The sequence below is a fragment of the Chiloscyllium plagiosum genome, unplaced genomic scaffold (assembly GCF_037043375.1).
Source record: "Chiloscyllium plagiosum isolate Xiang-an unplaced genomic scaffold, Cpla_swu_hap1 HiC_scaffold_52, whole genome shotgun sequence".
NCBI classification, from domain to species: domain Eukaryota; kingdom Metazoa; phylum Chordata; class Chondrichthyes; order Orectolobiformes; family Hemiscylliidae; genus Chiloscyllium; species Chiloscyllium plagiosum.
Window position 1 is genome coordinate 25,099,406 of NW_028270190.1, and position 25,874 is coordinate 25,125,279.

At 41.5% G+C, this 25,874-nt stretch overlaps 1 pseudogene; it reads left to right on the top strand.

Annotated features, from left to right (window-relative positions):
* The first annotated feature begins 616 nt into the window (after nucleotides 1–616).
* On the top strand, nucleotides 617–10,321 carry LOC148134888 (putative G protein-coupled receptor 139; annotated as a pseudogene).
* The last annotated feature ends 15,553 nt before the right edge of the window (nucleotides 10,322–25,874 follow it).

Below are 25,874 nucleotides of genomic sequence, written 5' to 3' on the forward strand. Positions count from 1 at the left end.
CAGGTTTCTTTCCTTGACATTTGATTACAGACTTCGTCGCTTTTTCTGCAACTATTTCAGTGTTATCCAGCCAATTCCCAAACACATGTTCATGATTTAGCCTGTGAAGAGCTGCGACTCATGTCTTAGCTTGCAGACCTCATATTGCCACCCAGCGTCTTCAATTCAGAACCCATTTAGTTTGTTTTAACATCTCGACTAAAGTTTTTAATGCACCTCCGTCCGCTCTTGCATATGATAACTTCAAGCCTTATCTCAGCAGTCCATGATACAATTCATGCCATGTATCAAAGGTGACAGTATTGCATTGTTTACATAAAAACCTTGATGTTAAATAGTTCACACACAGTTAGAAATATCTTCGTGATTTGAACCGTCCATATGATTGGAGCCCCAGTCAACCGCGATAATTTTTCCAGCCACACAGTCATCTCTGATAGATACAGCACTCCCGAACTCGAGTCTTGAAACGCTTCGTGGTTTTTACAATCTTTTCTAGTTGCCACAGCCTTTCGTGAACCTTCTCACATGTGGCATACTTTTCGCACTCTATTCCGGACTCAGGCAGTAGCAGACTCGAATTTTGGCCTGCACACTACCCAGGGCAACGGTGGCAATGGCGAGTAGAGCGAGGTCTCATACCAGCGAGGGCATTGGTGGGGCAGGACGGATTCGAACTGTGGCAATTTCCATCCCAGCTGCAGTGGTACGGTGAAGGGACTGCTATCTCTCCACCAGGATCATGGCTCATAGCAGAGAACTTCAAGAAGTGGACAGTAAAGTTGAACAATTTTATTTTTATTCATCTGGCTTTATATCGCACGTCAAAACTTTTTGTTTGCGTTTTAAGATGGCACCAGAAAATGGCCACACTCATGAATACATTGCACTGTATTCTGTATCAAATTAGCCATGACATCATATGACTAAAATCAAACCTCTTTAAAAGTATATGACCCAATTCAACCATACATAAATCTCTCGCCTGTCTTGGACTCCACATTCCTCCATATAAAATTGCCCAACATCACAGAGTTCCATTTTTTTCTTATTAGCAGTGGTATTTTACAACTTTTCTGTACTCCGGAAGCTAACATTCTTGCATCAATTTGATTCAGTTACCATTACGTCATCAGTTCATATAAACTGATTAAGATGATGTCATCGTATTACTCATAGTGGCCAGTAAACTTTGAAAAATACGTGACTCCATTTCTTTGAAGAAAGGAATTTACCATGAACTTCAAGCAAGCTGAGAAGAAAATTTTGTGTTAAGCGATATAGTTGTTGGTGGGAAATCTTCGAACTCTAGCAATATGTGACACCACTTCCTTTGAAAAAGGAATAGGCCATGGGATTTCAAGCAGGCTTAGAAGAGAACCCTCTGTTTAACGATACATTTGTTATGTGGGGAGAGTTCAGTTCACCTTCTACATTTTCAAGGTTGAATAAGACACAGATGGTTTACTCCCAGTTTGGTAGCCCTTATGAAGAAAATGTAATAGCAGCTGGGACTTGTAAATGTATATGAAATAAAAAACAATTGACTAAATAAAATATGTATAGACGAGGCAACTTGCAAATAAAGTTTTTATATATGTCGTTATTTACTGTATTGGACCTTAATACAATTTATACGGATCATTATGTCCTGCCTTTGTTTAGCATTTGAGGCATACAGGCGAACGAACTGTTCAAAGCATTCAGCCCAGCAGAAGAAAATGGTCAAAAATGAGTAAATGATTCAATGCAGCATTGCCAATTGACTGAGGACTGAGACACAATCTCAAGAACGTCAATATACAGGTTCTATCAGCGTATGTCTCCACTTTCGACACAAATATAGATTGAAGATGCGTATGTAGCAAAACTAGGAATAACTCTCACGTAGTCAAGATAATGCATCATGTAATGCATCAGTTCACCAGGCTGTAAGTTTGTGGCTTCGAACGAATTAATAAAGAACTGCTTTCACTGACTAAGATACCTATATGACAGTTTGAAGTTACGCTGCTTGCAAACTGCAGTGGAATATCCTCGAGGCTTTGGAAATGGAGACGAACCAACTTAGTTTATGCCTGCGTCCTAAGCTGAACCAGAAAGCAACAGCTCTGGTACACCTGTCAGGTCGCTGCCTCAATAGTGTTATAATATATTAAAATTTCCTGAGTTGTTGCAAAAACTTCTCGTTTGCCTTACTGGTTAACGTTTCAAATGTCCAAACTAATTTTAGAATTTGTGTTTTTGCTCACCTAACATTTTAACGACGAACGATATACTTGTTTTCAGCTTCGATGCTTCCATCTTATCGTGATCACACAAACCCCATAAAACTTCCTGTCTCAATCCCTGTCCCCAGCACTTAACCCTTCGCGATTTCCACATTCATCCCCAGGCTCACAAACCTGCAGAAATCATCAGTATTTTGAGCACAGCTAATGTTTTCATTTCTTCGTGAATCTCAAATTAATTTCCAGTCTTTTTATTCAGTTGATTTCAGCTGCTGTAATTAATCCTTCGAAATACACTTTGCCACATCACTTTTGTGACTCCATATACGTAACTTCAAGGCACTGCATCAATTTATGCGAATACTACATTTGGTTTAATAGCTCCAATAATTCTTTGGTATATAACATCATCTCACATACATGGTAGATTTAAACATTCAAGTTCATCCCTTCAAGTTGAATCATTGGCTCCTCCCATGAATCCCTTTCCGACAGCACTGCATTGAGCAGAATAACATCACTATTTGTTCAGTGACTAATTAATGTCTGTCCCCATGGATTGTATTTCTATCAATTGAGCGGGGATTGCGTGATTTTTACCTACATAAGTGTGTCCTTGCCATATTTTTTTCCAACAGTATGAGAGGGACCAAGATCTTGGACACCAACAGAGGTAAGTGGATACAGACACAGACTGAGACCGATAGAACAGGAGCTTTGAGTCAAGACATCGACATCTTCTGCAAATCCTCTTGAATCCAAAACCCGCCATTGAAATTTAACAACAAATGGATCAGAATATGACAATAACAGATTGGTATGGTACAACAATGCACCAGGCTCTGCGAATACTAGCGTGGAAGTTTCCATCAAGTGCTGAGAATCTTGGATCAAAAAATTGGAATGCAACACCAATTAAGAGAGATTTATCCTGGACTGTTTACTTTCTTTCTTTATTTTACAATCGGATGTCAGTAGCTTGGCGGATCCAGTATATACTTTATATTGTTCAATACTTCTACTATCCTATGCTTGCAATTGTTGGTGTTCCTCGTAAGTAATGATAATTGGTCTTTTTTATATATGTATACATCAAACGAACTTATCTGGATTATTATTCTTGGATTTCAGTGCAGCACTATAGATACGATTGGTGCTCCCAAAGAGATTCCTTTTACAGTTGAAACTTTAGAATTCACTGCTAGTTGTATTCGTGCTCTCATTATCTAACTATCTTCTTTTTATTTGCGTCTGGTAGTATTGTTAGTAAGTGCCAGCATTCAAGTCATATATTTTTAACCCTCAAAATTCCCCTTTGTTGATCTTCTTACTCCAGTGCTGGTAAGACCAAATCATTCTCTTCAACATTGAACAGAAGCTCCGTTCCGCCTCTCTGGGTGATTTCTGAATTTGAACAAGACTATCTTCCACCTTTAAGGAGAAAGTGAGGTCTGCAGATGCTGGAGATCAGAGCTGAAAATGTGTTGCTGGAAAAGCGCAGCAGGTCCGGCAGCATCCAGGGAACAGGAGAATCGACGTTTCGGGCATAAGCCCTTCTTCAGCCCATTCCTGAAGAAGGGCCTATGCCCGAAACGTCGATCCTCCTGTTCCCTGGATGCTGCCTGACCTGCTGCGCTTTTCTAGCAACACATTTTCAGCTGTCTTCCACCTTTAGAATATTTCTTGATTCAGACACTAGGTGCACCATCTCACCACCTGAATCAATGCTTCTTTGTGCGACCAGAGTCAAACTGTGAGACCACGTTTGCCTTTCTGAAGTTTAAACTCCACAATTCTCAGAAGGACTCGTTTACAATAAATACATATTGGGAAAATAGAAAACATCTTCCAAATTCCGACTGCTCGTACCATTTCACTCCAATTCTGTTCAACTGATATCCTGTACAAACGCACCTTCATAAGGTTCTCATTGGGCCAAAAAACTATTTTCTGCTTTCATTATTTTGTGCAAACCCAGATATGGCCTCACCCATTCAATGTTTCCATTCCCATACATTTTCAATGAAGTTAGACTTTTGTTGTCTGTTTATTTGCTAATACTGTTAAACTTTCAAAAAATGCTGCTCATTTCGGAAGAAGCTGTAAAGTGAAGTGGCATACCTGTAACACTTCTAATTGGATGAGAATCCTAGATTAAAAGGACCCAAGGGTAGTTCAGTATTATTAACACATTTCCCCCTCATTCCACCACTTTGCTTCTATTCTAACAATTCGCACACCAATCTATATCGACGAAGTTGTGTGAGGACAAATGTGTACCATTCTAATGTAAATTATCTTCTTGAAGAAAATGGGAAGCAAATGTCTCTATGGGTGGTCATAAAATGCGGGACACTGTAATTTCAATTATCATTCAAAACAATGTTTTGAAGTATTGCTCCTCTGTATTTTGTGATCGTCAATTCAATATGAGGCAAAATCACCACAGTCATGTTAGCTTTAATTTGTCTTGAGTCTTGGATCCTCGAAGCACGGCTGAAAATGTTGTAAAGTTATCAGGAATGCTTCAACGAGAAGCTCCGATATTTCGGATTTGGAACAGTTCATGCAGAAGCAATGCTGCAAAATCAATCTTCCCCTCACCAGAGTGTTTCATTTGCCAATCCAGGGTTGTGTTTACCCATTAATGCCTTAAATATAAATGCACAATAGTCACAACAAACAAACTCATTCTCCATGGGAGATTTAAATTTTCCCAACATTGACTGGGATACACTTAGAGTCAGAGGACTAGGTGGGTTAGAATTTGTAAGATGCGCCCAGGAGAGTTTTCTAGAGCAGTATGTCAATGGTCCGACGAGGGAAGCGTCCACATTGGACGTAGTACTGGGGAACAATCCAGAACAGGTTGTAGAAGTTGCGGTGCGGGATTTCTTTTGGAAAAGTGACAACAATTCTTTAAGTTTTTAAATACTCGTTAATAAAGAAGAGAGTGTACCTTACGGAATAGTACTAAACTGTGGCATGGGCAATTATATTAATATTAGGCAGGAGCTCAAAAATGTGGATTGGTCACAGCTATTTGAAGGGAAGTCCACATTTGATATGTGGGAAGCTTCCAAATATAGGTTAAAGATAGTGGAGGAGAGTCAAGGTCCGTTGAAGGCAAAGTATTGGAAGGGCAAGATTCGTGACCCGTGAATAATAGGAGAAATTGTACGACCAGCCAAGAGGAAAAGGGAAACGTACATAAGATCTCGGCAGTAACGAGCAGAATTGGCCTTCGAGGAATATCGGAAGAGTAGGACAAGTCTTAAAGGAGGAATAAAGCGGGTTAAAACGAGTATTTTTAGCGAGCAATATTAAGGAGAATCCCAAAACATTTCATTCTTACATAAGAAGCAAGTGGGTAAAAAGAGAAAAGATTGGTCCACTAAAGGATAATGAAGGAAGGTTGTGTGTCGAAACTGAGAGAATGGGTGAGATTCTGATTGATTACTTTGCACTAAAGTTCACTGAGGAGAGGAACATGATGAATCTTGAGATTAGAGAAAGATGTTTGATTACTCTGGATCACGATAATCCAAGTACGGAAGATGTGTTGGGTAGGATAGAGGTTACTAAGGTGCACTAATCCCAAGGACCGGATGGGATCTATCCCAGGTTGCTGAGGGAGGTGAGAGAGAAAATAGCTGGGTCACTGACAGATATCTTTGTAGCATTCTTCATCACAGGAGAAGTGCAATAGGACTGGGGGTTTCTCATTTTGCCCCAATGTACAAGATGGACAGTAGGGATATTCCGGGAAACTACAGACCAATGAGCCTGACTTCGGTGGTGTGACAGTTTCCGAAGAGGGTACTGCGGGACAGAATGTACATATATTTAGAAAATATTGTGCTTATCAGTGATCGGCAACATGTTTTTGTGCGGGGGAGAACGTGCCTTACTAAGTTAATAGAGTTCTTTGCGGAAGTGACCAAGTTGATAGATGAAGGAAGGACTGTTGATGTCATATACATGAACTTTAATAAGGCGTTGGATAAGGTTCCCAATGGTAGAATAATGGAGAAAGTGAAGTCACATGGTGTGCAGGGTGTTCTACTTCGGCGGATAAAGGACAGGTTGAGCAACAGGAGACAGAGAGTAGCAGTTGAAGGGTGTTTCTCGAAATGGAGAAAGGTGACCAGTGGTGTTCCACAGGGGTCAGTGTTGGAGCCATTGTTGCTTGTGATGTACGTAAATGATCTGGAAGAGTGCACCATTGGTATGATCAGCAAGTTTGTAGATGTCAGAAATGTTTTCTGGAGTAGCAGAAAGTATCAGGGACTGTCAATGAATACAGGAGGATATGGATAGACTGGAGAGTTGGGCAGAAAAGTGGCAGATGGATTTCAATGCATACAAATGTGAGGTGATACATTCAGGTAAAACGAATTCGAGAGCGAATTATACAATGAATGGAAGAGCCTTGGGAAACGCTGATGGGCAGAGAGATGTGAGAGTGCAGGTCCGTTCTACCTGTAGGTTGCAGCACAGGTAAATAGAGCGGTCAAGAAAGCATATGGTATGCTTCCCTTCACTGGATGGAGTATTGCGTATAACAGCTGGCAAATCATGTTAAAATTGTACAAGTCATTGGTTCGGCCGCATTCAGAATACTGTGCACAGTTCTGGTCGCCACATTCCCAAAGGGCGTGGACGCTTTTGAGAGAGCGCAGAGAATGTTGACGAAGATGTTGTCTGGTACGGAATGTTCTAGCTATGACGAGATGTTGAGTAGGTTCGGTTTGTTTTCATTAGAAAAATAAGAGATTGAGGGGTACCTGATTGAGGTTTAAAAAGTCATGAAGGATATCGACATGTGAATAGGGACAAGCTTTTTCCCAGGATGAAAAATTCAGTAACGAGAGATCACAGTTTCAAGGTCAGAGGTGGAAAGTTTAAGGGGGAATACAAGCGGCAAGTACTTCACAAAGAGGATCGTGGTCATGTGGAACGCATTGCCAGCAGAGCTGGTAGAGGCAGGCACTGTAGATTCATTTTAGATCCATCTGGACAGATGCATGAGTAGGTGGGGAGCAAAGGGATACAGATGCTTAGTACTTAGGGTACAGGTTTAGATAGTAAATTTGAAAACGGCTCAGGCTTGGTTGGCCAAAAGGCCTGTACCTGGGTTGTAAATTTTATTTGTTCTTTGGCTTTCTTTCCATATCTAAAATTTGCCTACCATTGTTTGTTAAACTTAAAGCAGCACGTTCCATTCCCTTGCAGCACTACCTGCATGTTCCCTTATACAAAAATAATCGCCTGGGGCTCATTTTAAAAACATCACATCGTGCATGTCTTTCTCACGTTGCCTACGCCACTTAATTCTGGGGATTTTGAAAGCATGGAGAAACTGCATGGGATATCCTTTGGTTCTCCCAGTAGTGTAGGCTCTTCATCGTGACTCAAACAAACCGCCAAGTTAACAGAGAGTTAACTAATCTCAACGTCAAAAGAAAACATTATCCGTAATGTCGAGTCTGATGAAGCTTTCTTGTGCTCTGCAACTTGTAGTGTTTTCTGGAGCAAGTGTTATAGAAGTGGCGTTCCACTTTTTCATATTATCTTTAACCTAATGATACCAAAATTGCCGACAGAGATCTTGAAACCGCAATAATGTAATGCGGCTGGTTACATTCTGGATAGATTGACAAGTATTCGATTATGAACAATGCCAATTAAGAGTCCTCTTTGAAATGGTGGATTTTAGGTAAACCCAAATCATGGAGGAAACTAGCCCCTTTCAAAACATGCCATTCAAATAACCTAGACCTTAGCTTTTATTTTATATCAAGACAAGCTGAAAGAACTGCATTCCAGATGTGATTCGACTCGTCACATACAAATCGTATTTGTTATTCTACAAATGTTGGTAAGGCCTTAGAAACACAGATTTTTGTTATCTAAAATACCCAGAGACTTCCATTTTCAATTAAGCACACAACCAGATAGTCCAGAGTAAACAACCTCTCCCTTCCTACGTTTCAGCATGTACATGGTGAGTTGTCGTCTTGGTGTGAATAACAAATAAAAATCCAATTCATTTCTGCAAACCTGTGTAGACATGTTCGGGTCTATTTCCCAGTCTAGATCATCCGAATTCCTGTTATTATGCTGTTTCTTCATCAACTCAATTTTCTTATCTAATTACTGACTCTTCCAAGATTGGAATTTTTCCCTGCAGTATCTGAAAACCTTTATTAGGACAATCTTTCCTCATAACGTAAGTACGCATTCCATTGTATATCACTTGGTTGTTAAAATAGAGATTCGTACAGCCAGTCCGTCGTCTTTTATCAATTGTGTTGCAGAGCTGTCACATGGTTAATGTCACCGCATCGATTGAAACAGCTTTGTTTTCATGAAACCCTTAATCAAACTAAATTAACTATCTTCTTAATCTGCTCTGCTCGAAGTTGAACCATCCACTTTTGCTGATTCTCCTCTGTGCATGCACCATATATCCGTAGAAAAATACATGCAATTACATCAGTTTCTCACACTCTTCACATTATGCATATACTTCACTCCTACCACACCCAATTGTCTATGGCACTCAGTAAAGGCAAAGGTTATTTTATCTATGTTTTGACATACCTAATCTATTGTGTAAAGTTCTGGCACATGCCGAGGATGCTTTGAAGAGTGTGTAGAATTTAATAACGAGGATGTTGCCGGGTATGGGGCACTTCAAGTCATTAAGGAAGATTGGCTCGACTGGATTTGATTTCACTGAATGCAGCAGATTGAGTGGCGCAGCATAGAAGTTCATATGTTTGTGAATGGCATTGGTAGAGTGGAAAATATGAGGCATTTTCCCTGTGTGGAGGGTGAATTACGCAGTTTTAAGATGCAAGATGGGAAGTTCAGACGCGATGCAGGAGGCAATACTTTCACACACAGAGTGATGACTGCTGAGAAAATGTTGCTAGACGAAGTGTTTGAAGCAGACATAATCGCAGCACTCAAAAAGCATATAGACGAAGATATGAATGGAAAGGGAAAAGAGAGTTATGGGTCCTCAAAGCGAAGCAATTTTAGAATGAAAAGGCAAAATATGGCAGTGTAGGTTTGGAAGGCTGAAGGACCTGATGCGGAACGGTGGTGTTCTTTGTTATTTACTCTTGAAGTTTTTTCCCCCAGATTCCGAGATAACATTCATGCATGTCCTTGTACTCTGTCTCACAGTGAACGCAGTGACAATTGTGATTCTGTCCCGCGGGAAGTGTGATCTATCCAAATGTGTCACGCTCTACCTGGTGTCTATGGCAATTGCGGACTTACTGGTTATTATCTTCGATCTCATACTCAGACACATTCCAATTGTTTACCGAGAAGATTTTCATTTCTTGATTTATATCCCTGTGTGTAATATCCATGCTGTCCTACTTTATGCAATCACTGACTGTTCCGTATGGTACACCGTCACTTTCACCTTTGATCGACTTGTTGCCATTTGCTGCCCGAAGCTGAAAAGTAAATACTGCACGGAAAGAACAGCTACGATGGTTGTGGGAACTGTAACAGCTTTGAGCTGCATGAAGAACATTTTTTGGTATTTCATGTTATCAGGTAAATATTTCCAGGTCAACTTACCCTGGTTCTGTTACATAAGAGGAAATGTTTTAGAATCTATGTTCTGGGTGGCAATTGAGTTTCTACATCATATTCTAACACCATGTTTCCCTTTCATCTTGATTCTGTTGTTCAATATAATAACTGTGAGAAATATTTTATTGACAAGCCGAGCTCGTAGGAGACTTCACGCTTCTCGTAGTGGCAAAGATCCAGAGATGGAGAGTCGTAGAAAATCCATAATTTTACTCTTCGTTGTCTCAGCTAATTTCATAACCTTATGGTCAACGTTAATGTTGTATTCAATTTGGTATCGCATGTTTTGCTTGGGGTATCATGCCATATCATTGCAGGCGTTCGTGCTTGAGATGGGATTGATGCTTCAGTTTCTGAGTTGTTGTACGAACACTGGCATTTATGCAGTAACACAAACTAAATTCAGAACGAATTTTATGAATATATTGAAATTCCCCTTTACTGTAGTTATTAAATTAATTGAGAGATAGGAATGACTGAATTATTGAAGATATGCAAACGTATCCTTTTGGTAATTTGGTATTTGGTGAGGATTTTATTAACTGACGCGACTGTGTAAGTATGGTTTGGCCAAAATCTATATGAAAACAAATGCGGGCTTCTCCTATATTAATGAATAATTGTTCGCACTAAATTGTAACAGAACAATGAGGAAGCGAACAGTGAGTGCAGCCTCGTGACAAAAGCTGCTCCATTGGTGTCCATGAGATGATTTGGATTTTTGTAAACGTCTACCTGGTTTCTTCATCCACTCGGAAGAAACAATAGTCACACCTTTTCTTATCCGGCCAACAACACTGACTGAACACTAACTGTGATGAGGGTGGTTCAAAAAAGCTTACTGAAGTGCTCAGAATAAGTAATCAGTTTCAGAAGAGAAACTGGATTAAACAATTTCCATCTCAGGAAATAAAAACAGCATCAATGATATTGCAACATTATAAACGTCTGATGCTATTGCTAAAAGTTAGAGAGGCTTACAAAAGGGACGTCAACAGAAATCCTGAGGTAACACTTACAATAATTATTCTTTATGGACAATGTTCTCGGCAGTTAAATCACAGGATAACAATTTGCATACACTTCAATTCACTCAAGGTAATATCAAGAAATTGTTGAATGCACGTGAAATTGGTAAAGCTGTCAGACATGACAAAATTTCAGGCCAGAATAATAAATACTTATGATATAAAACCAGTAGCACGATTGTTGTTTTTTTTTTTAATTTTAGCTACAATGCTGACATCAACCCGACAATGAGGAACATGGTCCAGGCATATCCTGAAGAATGACAAATCCAACACCACATCACTCTTATCTTGGTTATGAATAGTCTGAGTAAAGATGTCATCAACAGAGCAATCAATGAACACTTGCTCAGCAACAACTCCCTCATTGGCAACTAGTCTTCGTTTCTGACTCTTCATTCACTAATATCATTCCAAGCTTGAGAATGTAGAATACTTCCAAAGATGACACCAGCATGACACCCATCTACATTAATTCCATATTTGACTTTTTGCGGCATTTATTACATTAAGAAACTCGAGAAAAACTGGAATCAAAGACACTTATACTTAAGTCTCTCTGCTAGTTCTGACAAAAACTGGCAAAAATAAGTTCTGGGTTTGATATCAATTTGAATGCTTGCAGAACATCTCCACAGTAGTTCATCAGAGTAGTATCATTTGCCTAAAAATCTTCAACAGCTTAATCAATGATATTTCCCATTTGGGCAACATGAAGATTCGTGCTGGAAAGTGGGAACTACGATTTGTGCAACATGTATGTCAGGTAATGGTCATGTCCAATGAAAGAAAATCATCCATTGGCATTCAATGACATTATCATCACTGAATCCACATGAGAAAGTTTTTGCATCAGAATAATGGATGTATACTGTGCAAACGAGGCACTTTCCTGCATCCAATGTGTAGTTACAAAAATGCAACATTGTCTTGACCGATGTCATTTCTAAAAATAAATGATGTTAGGACACTTTACGTGCGCATCCAAGTCTATTATTTTGCAATACTCAAATATTATCGCCTCAAATACCATTTCTGGCACGACATTTCAGACTACGATCCGAGGGCAAACGTTCTTTTTTGCCTCAAATCCCCTGAAATGAAGCTCGCTTGATATTGAGCATTCATTTATTCGGAATATTGTTTCCTGCTCACACTGTGCATTTCTCTCAACACTGTGTACACCACTATACGGTCTCGACTCAACCTTCAATTCCCAAAATTCCCTGAGATTATGTCATCTCTCTTCGTGTTTGCAATACTCCATTCCTGACAATATCTCAGTGAACCTCTCATCCATCCAGTTGCTGCAACCACATTCTTCCCAATAATTTTCGAGACGAGAACTTCACACAGTAATTCAATGACATGCAGAGTTCCAAAATGACCTCCCTGTTCTTACAGTCTATGCCACGACCAATAAGGAGAAGCATCAAGATCAGAGTAGGACTTGAAACGCACAGCAAGTGAGGCAGCATTCGAGGAACAGGAAAATCGACGTTTCGGGCAAAAGGCCCTTCCCAAAAAGTTGATTTTCCTCCTCCTCGGATGCTGCCTGACCTGCTGGTTTTTCCAGCATCACTCTAATCTTGACTCTCATCTCCAGCATCTACAATACTCAGTTTCGTCCAATAAACTGAAGTGTTCAATATTCCTTGCTAATTATTTTTCACCTTTACTGCCAGCTTCAGGGACATGTGCATAAGTACACAAACATTGTCCTATTCATTGAAGATTCTTAATATCTTGTAATTCAAGGAAGCGCAGTAAATACTATGGCTGCCACACAATAACGAGGAGCATGAATTTAATTACAGCCATAGGTGACAGTTTGCCTGCAGTATGCACTCCCTTCTTGTATTTGCATGGTTTCGGCTGGGTGATATGGTTTCCTCTTAACGTCCAAATGTTTAGACATGAAGTGAATTGGCGATGATAAATTACTCTATATTGTCAAAAGACGTGTATTTATGTCGATTAGCTATGTTAAATGCGGACTGAAAGCGATAGGGCTTGGTGGGATGAATGGTTCAGCGTGGATTACCTTCTGCATTTCTCTGATGACTCGTGGGGCCAAATGGCCTTTTCTTTCGTTGGAGGCAATCCACACTGCTCCCCTTCCAATTCCTTCTTCCAAATTATGTCGTCTCAGATGTATCAGTGACAAATTTCATTTGCTGCTTGTACGTCAGACCAATCCATTTATATCTTCAAATAGCCTAACACCCCTCTCGTCACTTTCAACTCACCCAGCCAATTTCTTCTTTTTAGATTAGATTACTTAGAGTGTGGAAACAGGCCATTCAGCCCAACAAGTCAACACCAAACCGCCGAAGCGTAACCCAACCAAACCCATTCTCCTACCTTTACCCCTTCACCTCACACTTCGGGCAAATTAGCATGGCCAATTCACCTAACCTGCACATTTTTGAATTGTGGGAGGAAACCGGAGCACCCGGAGGACCCCCACGCAGACAATGTGCAAACGCCACACAGAGGGTCGCCAATGTGCAAACGCCACAGAGGTGGGAATTGAAACCGTGTCTCTGAGCTCTGCGAGGCTGCAGTGCTAGCCACTGTGCCGCCCGTAATGTTGATCATCCAAAAAAAGCATACTTATCTTCTTTCCCGCATTCTCATTTAAATTATGTTTTGAATACAACGTCAAAGGCCCAGATTGACCTTAACAGTAGATCACCTCACAACATCTCCAGGCAGCTTCCATCAGACTCTTTCTTCGAAGCCAATTTTGTATCCATATTCAAAACTTTCTCTGACATCATTAGCTTTTACCTTCTTTTTCCTTATGACTGACCTTCCTGAAATTCATATCAACGTCATCAGAACTCGTGGTCATCTCCTTCAAAAATTCTTCTAGATTTGTTGGGTATGATCTCCGGCTTTCATATCCATTCTGAATATCACTGATGAAAAGTATCCCTCTAAATCCAAATATGAGCAGTTTAGGTGGATTAGACATGCTAAATTGTGTAGGATAGGTTGATTAGGCACGGGAAATGCAGGTTCACATGGTTAGGTTGGGATTTGCATACATGTTGACAAGGTTTCAGAGCTTCAGTGGGACTCGATAGGCTGAATGGCCTGCTGCTGCACTGTACACATTTGATGATGCTCTGATTTTGATCGGAATTTAATTTTATCCTTTACTATTTTCTCCAGTAGAATCAGAATCCCTCATGTTCGATTCGCTAGCCTGTAGTTCCCTGGTTTACGTCCACCATCTTTCTAGCAAATTGGAAAATGACTGTCTGTCCTCCAGAACTCTGGAACCTTCTCTGTTGTCGGACATGGATTCAAACTTTTGTCAGAACTCCAGTAGTTTCCTCGTTATCTCCCGCAATAGCCTGGGATAAAACTCACGTAGACCTGGGTATTTGTTCAATTTACAATCAATAATGCCTAACTCTCCTTCTTTCTAATATGAATCTGCTCAAAAGCTCCACAGGCACTTTGCCAAACTTTGTAGACATTTTCGTCTCGAGGGAAGACATGTGTGAAGCACTGATTTCTTAGTCAGCCAATATTTTTGAGTTTCTCATGTTTAGTCGCCCTTGGCCCCACATAGGCTTTAATATTTCCCTCATCATTCTGTTCGATTCATATTCTTGCAGAACATTTTGGGATTTTATGCAATCTTACCTTCCAGGGTATTATCATACCACATTTTTCTCTCCTTCTTGTTTTCCTCAGCTGACACAACCCCCATCTTTACCCCATATGGAACATAGAACTATACAGAAAGCAGAGGACTTTCAGCCCACGATAATTTTCTGAATCTGACGCCAAATTAAACTAATCCCTATTGCTTGACCGTGCTGCGTATCCCTGGATCCCTTGCATAGTGATTTGCTTATCCTTAAGTCCCTTAGATGCCACAACAGTGTCTTCCTGCATCATTACTTCTGGCAGCGCATTCGTGTCAACCTTTTAAAAACGTCCGTTACATCTCGTTTGAAATTTTGCGCTCACTTCAATTGGTTGTCCCCAGTACTAGATATTTCAATTCTGGGAAAGAGAGTCAGGCGGTCAACCCCAGCTAAACATCCCATAATGTTATGGACTTCTAAGAAATCTTGCCTGAGCCTCCGCCGCTTCAGAGGAAATGCCCGAATTTTTCTAGACTCTCGATAATACCCCAATCGCCAATCCAATATGCAACCTGATAAGTCTCTTTTGCACCCACTCCAAAGCACTCACATCTTTCCAGAAATGTAGCGGCCAGCATTGAACAAAATGCTCTATGTGTGACCGAAATAATTCTTATTATGCTTCAACGTGGCAAACCTGGCTCAAATATTAATGTCCCCAAACAATAAAATCAAGCAAGCCGTACACCTGCGTTACCACCGTGGACAAATTCAGGGAATTATTGAGTTGAACCCGAAGATCCCTCCTCACAGCAATACTTTTCGGTGTTCCTCTATTAATTGTAAACTTTTACCTAATGTTTCGTTTGCAATAAAAAAAAGCACCTCACTGTAACTTGGATTACTCTTCGTGTGGCATTTACCCGCCAATATCTGCAAATGATCTTTATCCCACTGGATCCTTTCACCAATTTGTAAATTATCCATAAATTAACTGAACTTTGCATAGCCTGAAAATATATACAGGAGAATCTCGATTATTGGCGGGCACTATTTCGTTCGGAGAATCTATTATTCGGTTAATCGATTAAATGCTTTCCATCTGGGGTAATGAGTTCGAAAAGTCTGCTCCCTGTTCAGCAGTACACAGCGTGCGAGCGCCCGCCCCAACACCGCGCTCCGCCCCCAACCCCCTCCAACACTGCCCCCACCTCATCCCCATCCATCACCGGCCCCCTCGCGTCCCCATCCTCAATCCTGTCCATCACCGCCTGCCCCAGCCCCAACCCCACCCATCACACGCCCCTCCCAACTCCCTCCCCAAACACGTCCATCACCGCCCCTCCCGCCTCCAACCCTGTCCATCACCGCTACCCCTCCCGCTTCTGCCCCAACCCCGTCCATCACCATCCTCATGTCCCCCACTCCGAACCCCATCCATCACCGTCCGCCACCCGCCCCCAACCCTGTGCATTGACGCTCACGCGGCCACCGCCCATCACCGCCCCCTCCCACGCCCCCCGCCCCAACCCCGTCCATCACCATGCCCGACCTCAGAACCCCGTCCGTCTCTGCATCCCTCCTGCGCACCCCAGTCCAACCCGCGCCCCCCGCTCCGGGACAGCCGTAGTGGACACAAACAACATGACAGCTGCTCTTTCTGCCTTTATGAGGTAAGTCTCCAAATAGCACACATACGCACACACAGACACAAACGCACAGAGCCACATACAATACATTTTACTGTACCTTTTTGAGAGGTTCCACATTTGCCTTGTACAGGACAATATTGGAGAGATTGTCTCTGGGAGGGGGTTTAGGGTACACCCCTTTGTAGAACTCCAGGGAAAGTGTTGGGAGAGATAGAGGGCGCGAGATCAATTACTTGGAGACGGTGCTTTTTTAATCGCAGTAAACAAAAGATCTAATCACTGTTGGAAACACATCTTTGATGTAATATTTCTCTCGGGATCTCGTGATCTCCTACGGATAATCCAATGATTGACGGAACAATCCATATTGTTTGAGGATTGACATGTCAGTTTTTCAACAGGTGCTGCAGAACCGAGAGGTGTGCAATGTTTTTTAGTCTGCAGCGTTCTGATAATTGCGCATAAAGAAAACAAGAGATTCTCAGAGACGTTCAACATATTGCAAGTTACACTGATGATGAATATTATAGCTGGAAAAAAGAAGGACAGAGAGAGGCAATCTAGGCTATATCATTTGTATTTATTTATAAACAGAAACTGTTAGAGGAACTCAACAAATTCAACATCGTCTTTGGTCGGAAACCAGATTTAAAATGTCGTGTCACATGAACATTCAAGGTACCAAACATACATTTTCGTGACAAGTCACAGAGTCTTTGGAATCCAGTGGATCCCCAATATCTTTGCCATTATGATATAAGCAGAAAAATGCGACATTCCGTGTTTGTAAATCGAAAAGTCATGTACGCTATTTTACAATGGTGTGTTTTCTTGAAACAAGCTGCAAGTTCAAATGTTACAGAACTGAATTGATTTAACTTTAGCGTCTCACATACTCAAATGTGTCCAGTGATAATATTGTAGTCGTCACAATACAGCACCACCTTAACTATAGAGGTGACTCATTACAGTCATTTAAGATCAAATTGTTAGGAAACGCGAAACGTAACAGAAGTAAAGAAACAAATATTTCAAAATTATATTCTATGGTAATAAAATAGAAAAGTAAAAATGTAAAAATCTCCAAATACAGGTCATTCTGATATAGTCCATATCAGTAACTTGTCTCAAAGGATAACATGCAAAACTTCGTTGCGAAGTGCACGAGAACTAAAATCATATGAGTTTCCCCACAGCAGGTGCCATCCCTTCGCTGCTCGGAATACTTCGCTGACGCCACTGAACCTATACTCGCACCACAACCAGGTGCGATTCACTCCCCTGCCACGCAAGCCCTCATGTCCAGCTGCGACTGCAGATATTGCTTTGCTGGCGCCACCATCTGCCGCAAACGACAGAAGAACAGGCCTGCTGCTGCTACCAAAGGTACCAAAATCCAAGAGAAGCCGTGCCCACCGCTACCTTCTTGCTGCGGTGTGGGTGCAGCCAAACAACCCGCAAAATGCTTTTTTCGCGAAAATCTGTTCCATTTCTCAAGGATATTGTGTCATTGTTTTTTTTCCAGAGGTTTAAGAACAGCTTTCAGTGCCAATTAATTTGGTTTGCTGCAAATATTAAAGGGTATTGAGAAGTATTTTTGTTTATATGTAAACAGATGAGAATTAAGGTCAAAACAGTCATGTTTCGAAGTGACCTGTATAATGAAAGGGGAGTGGTCAGCTCTCCAGGCGAAAGTAAGGACTACAGATGCTGAAGACTAGAGTCAAGGTTAGGGTGGCAGTGAAAGAGCACAGCAGGTCAGACAGCATCCGAGGAAGCAGGAAAATCGACGATTTGCACAGGACCCCTTCTTCAGGAATGAAGGGCTGATGAAGGGCTCCTTCCCGAAATGCGATGTACTTTACCAGCACCACTCTAATCTGGTCACCTCTCTGCGTGAACCATTTAATTCACTCTAGAATTAATTGTGAGTTTAACAGTGAGCTACGTGTAAGCAACCTCTCTCACTTTTCTGCCATTCAAAATTCAACCTATCAGCTACTGATCCATTCATTTACATTTTCTAAGGGGGTTTGCTTATTGGGAATGCTGGGTGCATTCGGAAACGCATTATTAATTCTAGTTTTGCTAGACTGAGTTATGTATGAGTTCTTTATTCTGTTCTTTGTATTTTATTGTGTAATTTTGTGAATACATATGTTTCCGTTCTTAAGCTGTTAGTTAACTTCGCTAATCTATTCCGGGTAACTAACACTGTACACTTGCCGAATCAGTTTGGATTCGGGGCAGCTTGCTTAACATTTTGCTTTGAATGGTCTGGCCCGGTCCATAACAGATTTGGGGCTCTTGGAGGAATTTCCCACAGAGTCGACCAAAACAAAGCAGGACTAACAGTTCTTGGTACTGAGTCGATGTTACTGAATGCTTGTGCCAGAGGTTCGTAGTGTGATTGCTGCACTCACTAAATTGTTTAAAAAAAGCTACAATTTTCAGTGGACAGTGGACTGTCAAAAGACATTTTACAGCCTTAAAAACTGTGTTAACCACTGTCCCAAAACTAGCCACACCGGATTACATGAAGCCTTTCAAGGTGGTGATCGATGCCAGTGATGTGGGTGTTAGTGCTGTGCTCCTGACTGTAGAATGACGAGTGAACAGAAAGACCCCTTGAGTATTTTACAAGGAAGTTGAACTTCCATCAATATTCAACACTGGAGGAAGATACTTTAACCTTGGTGTTGGCATTGCGACATTTCACTGTTTACATTAACAGCAATGCATCTGAGACAATCGTATACACTGATCAAAACCCTTTGATATTTGTGAAAAAAAATATAAGGACATCAATTCCAGTCTGTTCAGATGGAGGTTGCTGTTGCAGAGATTCAGTTTGATAATTGTGCGTATGACAGCTCGCGAAAACGTGATTGCCGATACATTATCGAGACTCGAAGGTGATGCGAGGGCTGTTGGTGGTGGGTGTAGATGAAATTTCATGTGGTTATATATGCTTGTATATTTACAGTTAATGTAGTTAACTGGTTTCCTTTTTTTAAAGCTGGTTTCCTTTTTTTAAAGGCTCATCTTTTTTCTCAAGGATAACATGACCTTCGTTTACGCAGTGGTGTAATAGCCGAGTAGTCTGGTTTTGTGTAGAGATTATAGGGTATTGAGAGGCCTTTTTGTTTATATGTAAACAGATGAGACTTCAGGCCAAAATGGGTATGTTTGAGTAGTGACCTGTAAAATGAAAGGGAAGTTGTCAGCACTCTACCTGAGCCGGTTAGTTTCGTCCAGAACTAGTTTGGAGTTCAACAGTGAGCTCTGTGGAAAAAGCCTCTCTCTTTTCTGCCCTACTGATTTCAACCTGGAAGCATCTTTTCCATTCATTTATTTTGGTTTCTAAGAGGATTGTTTATTGTGACTGTTGTGTGTATTTAGAACAGCCTAATTATGTCGAGCTTGGATAGGCTGAGTTCTATCGGGATTTGTTTTATTGTTCAATCATTTGTGTTTCATTGTCTAATTTTGTGAATAAATCTTTGTGTGTTTTGAACCTGGTGGTCGATCTCGCTAACTTACTCTGCTAATTTTCACTGTACACGGACCGAAACCTATTGCATATTTAGGGTCTGGGCTGCCTGCTTAAGAATGTGTTGAGTGATTTAGCCGAGACCAAATAAGAGAAAAGAAAGGATCAAAGCAAAAGGGAAAGAGAACGACAGAAAGGAACTGAATAACGTAACACAGGCTTTCACTTCTGTGGACTTGAACATCATTTGTTGCCACTACCCATAAAGATTATATTACTTACAGTGCGGAAACAGGCCCTTCGGGGCAACTAGTCCACACCGACCTCCGAAGAGCAACCCAGACAGACCCATTCCCGTACTTTTAACCCTTCACCGAACACCTAATTCACCTAATCTGCACATTTTTGGACTGTGGGAGGAAATGAGAGAAAAACCAAGCAGACACGGGGAGAATGTCCGCCTTCCACACAGACAGGTACCTTTGGGGGGAAATTTCTTGGGTAGTGATCCTTTTTCAGAGTCGTCCTCTCAACCATCCCCTTCCCACCTTAACCACAGTACTCAGTCTGAATAACTAACTTCAATCCACTCAGAGTTATGTACAAAAACACAGATGAATTTCACCGCAGTTAACTCATTTTCCGATACCTCAATGCAGTTCTTTCATGGAAGGTGAAATGTTTTCATCACAGAGTCACAGGGTGGTAGATATTGCAGCAGATTGTTTGTGATTTCTAATTTGTCAGGATGATGGTGGCCTTCTTAAACTTAGTGGGGAATTCAGACTGAAGCAAGGAGAACTTAAAGATGTCATCGAATATCAACGTTAGCTGGTCCGCATATGACCAGTGAGTCCATCTGACTGGATTTCCTTGGCTCACTGTAATGAAGGCCAAATTGGCATCTGCAGTGGTCACAGAGGGAAGAGATGTATCTGAAACTCTAAACGTAGTGGCACCATTTGGCTGAAGATCTGATCGACCGGATGATCAAATGCATTCACGGATCAGACAGTGTGATGTTTTATACATTATTCTTTCCTGCATCACTCTATCGGCTGTGTTGTCAAGTCGGCCATGTACAGAAGGCAGCGTCTATGTGGTGAGTTTAGGTCTCTTACATAAGTCTAGTATTGTCTCTTGACGTCCGTTATGGCTTTACTGAGGTTTTGTCTGGATTGCTTGTACAGCTCTGGTTCTACTGAATTGAACCCCGCACAACTTATCTTCAGAAGCAATGTATTTCTCGATTCATACGTGGTCTCCCGTTAGGGAATGTACGGTTTCACGTATTTCACAATCTTTCCAGTACACTCTTGCTTATGAAGTCCGTGACGACTGTGTCATATTCGTCCCGGGTTGCGTTAAATTCCTGAATATGGACTATTCCACTGCTCTTCACAGGCCTGCAAAAGCTGTTCCATTGCTCAGATCAGCACTGCATTACTTTATGCAATGGGTCCTCAAGTTTCTGATTGTGATTGTGAACTGGGAGGCAAAATACACCGTTGTGATTGTATTGCCCAAACTGCAGACGGGGAATGGAGCTGTTGGCATTTTGAGGTTTCTCCAGGGATGGTCAAGAATTGTCGATAGAAGGAAGTGCAGGAGACGTGTTGATGGTATTTGTGAAACTGCACAGCAACTCACAGTTCAATGCATAGTATGTGATCTTTCAGCTTCGAAAAGAAATGGTATATGGGTTAGCACTTGAAACGTCATCACTTTCAAGTGCTTGAAAGGGGGAATAGTGTCGAAATGCTGATGTAGACACGATTGAATGAAAGGCACATTCATTGGCCAATTCGACTACGTTGACTTAATCTAATTAAACTTGGCTGGTTTGCTCTTCTGCAAATATGGAAGAGAATATTCTATTAAAACAATGCATTTAAATGTGTTGGATTGTCTGGAAAGGGTGAACAGAGCATGGATGTCATCGTGGTCCAACTGTATCCGAAGAGAGTTCTCCTATGGACTATGAAGGCTATCAGCTATGAAGAGAATCTTGATAATCTTAGGTCTTTTCACTTGAAGCAGAGAACTTTGAGCGTGTAAATAACATAGGTGTAAGATTGTGAGGGTCATGGACAGTGTGAACGGAGATCAGCTGTTCCTTTTAGACAAAGGATTACGAACAAGGGAGTACACTTTTGAAGTAAAGGTTTGAGGTTTAGTGATGACTGGAGGATAGTTTCACGCCAGAGAATGTTGGGGGTTGTGACTGTTGGGGGGCTGCTTTCATGTGTAACCTCACAGCTGTTAAAATTATTTGGACGAGCGCTTGCAGTGTCATATCTTTCACAGCTAACGGCCTAATGTTGGAAAGTGGGACTAATGTAGACCGTGCTGTATTTCTGTTCGACAGGTTCGACGCTCGTGTGATGTATGGCTGTCGAAGGTGAATCACTGAGTAGATTAAGACAGGACTTATTTGTTTATGGACAGTACATGAACAAAGGTGATTAGAGCTAACTGTACTAGCTTCTAAATGTTTGTCAGTGGGTAGGGTAGGAAACCAAGTGCTACTTCCTCACAGTGTGAAACCAGAGAATGGAGAACATGGAAATGGCAGAACTATGAAGCAATTACCTAAATTTTGTCTTCAAAGAGACAAAAGACATTTTAAAGAAAGACAAGCCAGCAATAGCAGAAAGACGAAGTCTGCTGAAAAAATGAAATAGAATGAAATTAGTAAATGCACGTATCTGGAGAAATTATTGAGACTGAAATTAACGGGCGGAGAAAGGGGTATCATACTTGAGAAATCAACTTGTCGATAGATTATGGAACAACATTCGGTTCAATGTATTTGGATTTTCGGAAAGGTTTTTGATAGAGCCCCAAGCATAGTGTGTGAACTAAAATCACATGGGATTGGAGAAAACATGTGGACATTGTGTTATAAAGGAAGAGCTAACAGGAAACAACAATTTGTGTAAAATGGATGTTTTGGAGTGGAAAGCTGATGGTGTATCACAAGGATGGGTGGTTGGGTTTCAGCTGCTCACAATACCAAACAAACATTTGATTGACAAAATCAAATGCAATGTTTACAAGGATTCTGGTAAGGTGGGATTGTGCGTGAGTGAGGTGGATGTTTTTTTTTTTGATTAGATTAGATTAGATTACTTACAGTGCGGAAACAGGCCCTTCGGCCCAACAAGTCCACACCGACCCGCCGAAGCGCAACCCACCCATACCCCTACATTTACCCCTTTACCTAACACTACGGGCAATTTAGCATGGCCAATTCACCTGACTTGCACATCTTTGGAATGTGGGAGGAAACCGGAGCCCCCGGAGGAAACCCACGCAGACACGGGGAGAACATGCAAACTCGGGAAGTGAACCCGGGTCTCTGGCGCTGCGAGGCAGCAGTGCTAACCACTGTGCCACCGTGCCGCCCACGATGTAATTCGCTCCAAGTTGATTGAGACAAGGGGAGTGAATGGACAATTAGAAGGCAGATGAAGAACAGTGTGGATAGATGTGACTTTATGAATTTTGGTGGTGAAAATAGAATGGCAACCTACTATTTGAAAAGGAGTTGGTTGGGAAATTTTGATCGATAAATGGACCGACATTCCCGAATTCTTTTTATTTCCTTCTGCACAGACCTCTGAATTCCATGAAGGGTAGCGAGATCGGAAGCCAGAACCCAATACTGGGAAGGGTATTGGCACACATAGACACACCGAGTGAGGAGATGCAACATTGGAAAGGATCTGGATATGCCTGAATACCAGTAAAAGCAATGTTTCCGGACCAGAAAGCAACCAAGGATATAACCGCTGTGTTAATCGTCATTGCAAGTGGGTTTGAGTAGAGTCGTGATAATCCATTACTGCGACTATATAGGATCTTGCTGAGACCTCATCTCAAACATTGTGCAGCACTGTATGCTGTTTTAGTCTCCGTACCCAATAAGGGGGAAAACAAAACTGAATTAGAGGGAGTGCAGTGAAGGATGACCAGACTGATCTCTGGGATGACAGGCTTCATGTTTGTGTCGACGAGGCCTAAATTCCATGGGGTTTAGCAAAATGAGAGCAGATCTCAGTGAAATGCATAAAACTCTGACAGGGCCTGACAGATTTGGACAGGAATGATAATTGCCCTGGCTGGGATGTTAAAGCAAGTGCCACAGTATTAGGTACACGCAGGCCACTAAGAATTAAGATGAGAATTAATGTCTGCACTCATAGAGTGGTGAACCTAAAGAATTCTCTGCAACGTGAAGGCTGTGGAAGATAAGGCACTGAACATAAATACGGCTTTCTAACCACTTAAGGGATGGGGAGAGATAAATTGGGGAGCATATTTGATGCACCAAATAAACTACTGCAGTTTCTATTTCATAATTTCCGATTGTCAATCACATTAAGAGATATGTACATTGTGTGGGAAAATTGCATTCGGGAGATGTTTGGCCGTGAACTGGAATGGAGTGGGCTCGATGTGTTGAATGGCCTAATGGTTTCTGATGTCGCTGCGTGGTCTGTGGAAAAGCTCTGTACATGTTGTCAAGCTCTCAGCTGTTAGTGAGGAGGTCTCTACAGTGGTGACTGGGCAATGCTTCCCATTCAGTTTTGTGATACTGAGGCTTGTGACGGGTGTTCTGTCTGGTTTTAACCCTGAAGGCCTTGTAGCATTTTTTTTTCAATTGATAGTCTGGCTTCGTCGTTTCAGAGAACATTGATGATTTTATCACGTTTGTGTCTGTCTTTCTTTAGTCACAGTTAGGTCAGACGAGGAAAACACTCGAGTTTTGCTTCCTGTGTTGCTGAAGCAAATTGGTGTTCACAATCGATAATGGTTTCGCAGTCAACATTACTGACACAAGATTTTTGCGTTCGATATTTAATCGTCTTTGACTTCCACCTGCTGCCAGAGCATTACACTGGTCTAGGTTAGTAATCCAGTCGCATTTCCACAGCAGCACCTTCTCCACATCGAGACTTGTCGAAAACCAAACTGAGCAGCTTATTTCTGTGCTGGTTGACAGCTCTTGTCAAAAAGATCTCCGACCAATTTGACTGTCGTAAAGGGACTGAGGGTATGGTAATTAGTTTATTGTAATATTTTCCTTTTAGGGGACTGGACAGAGCCGAGCCATTTTCTACATTAACAGGTAGATGTCAGATTTGGAGCTGGAATGAAACAACTCCCTCATTGACACGAATTGTTATGCAGCACAAGTCTTCAGACTTATTGCAGGAATCGTGTCAGGACCTATTGCATTTATCGTATCTACTTTGTTCAGCTGTTCTTTCATGTCTCGTGCAGTGAATTGAATCGGTTGTAGATTCGTATCTGGAATTCTGTGAATATCATGACAAGGGTGAGGTGGATCATCCACTCAACACGTCTCACGCAGGATGGTGCAGTTACTACATTCTTGTCTTTTACACGTATGTGCCGGGCTACTCCATTATTTAGGATGAGGGTAGGCAGCCCACTCCTCCAGAGAATTGCTTAATTGTCCATCACGATTGATGATTGGATGTGGCAAGACTTCGAACTTCCACCTCATCTGTTAGTTTTGCGATCGTTTCGCACTCCCTGTCCAATGTTAGTTCCAAATATTAGCTTGGAATGTAAGCTGTGAAATGCGGTAGCTTTAACGGCTTGTCATCAGTTTTCTGTCCCTGGCACTCACCGCTGAAACATAGATCAACTTGATTTGAAAATTGGCGTTTTGATACTATTACAGAGGTGGAGGAGGTATGGTGGAAAACAAAGGGTGTGGCAGTCTAATACAAAAGACAATGAGTGTTTTATTTGTGGTGGAAGAGGAACAGACATGAATTGTGTGCAAATTAAGTTGTGAATGAATAAATGGGTTCTGGAGGAAATGTCAATGGACACTACTGAGTGGAAGATAAAAAGATACAAATAACATAAGATCATCAGAAGGTCAGTAGGGAGGATATGTGAATAGTGAAGAACTGATATAATTTGGTCATGCTGTGAAGTTATGGAATTGAATATTAACTCCTATATTCCTTATTGTATCAATGTGAAAAATGAGGTGTTAGTCGAGCTTGGGTTGAGCTCCACTGGACCATTGCCGCAGCCCAGGCCTAAAATGTCAGCATGACAGCAAGGCAGGTTATTGAAATGGGATGCAGTAAGAAGGCCAGGATTATTCCTCCAACCGTAGTGGAAATGCTCCTCAACGCAGTCTCGATTTGATGTCGTCAATGGAAAAGGGATTGTACTCTTTCAATCCAGTCTCC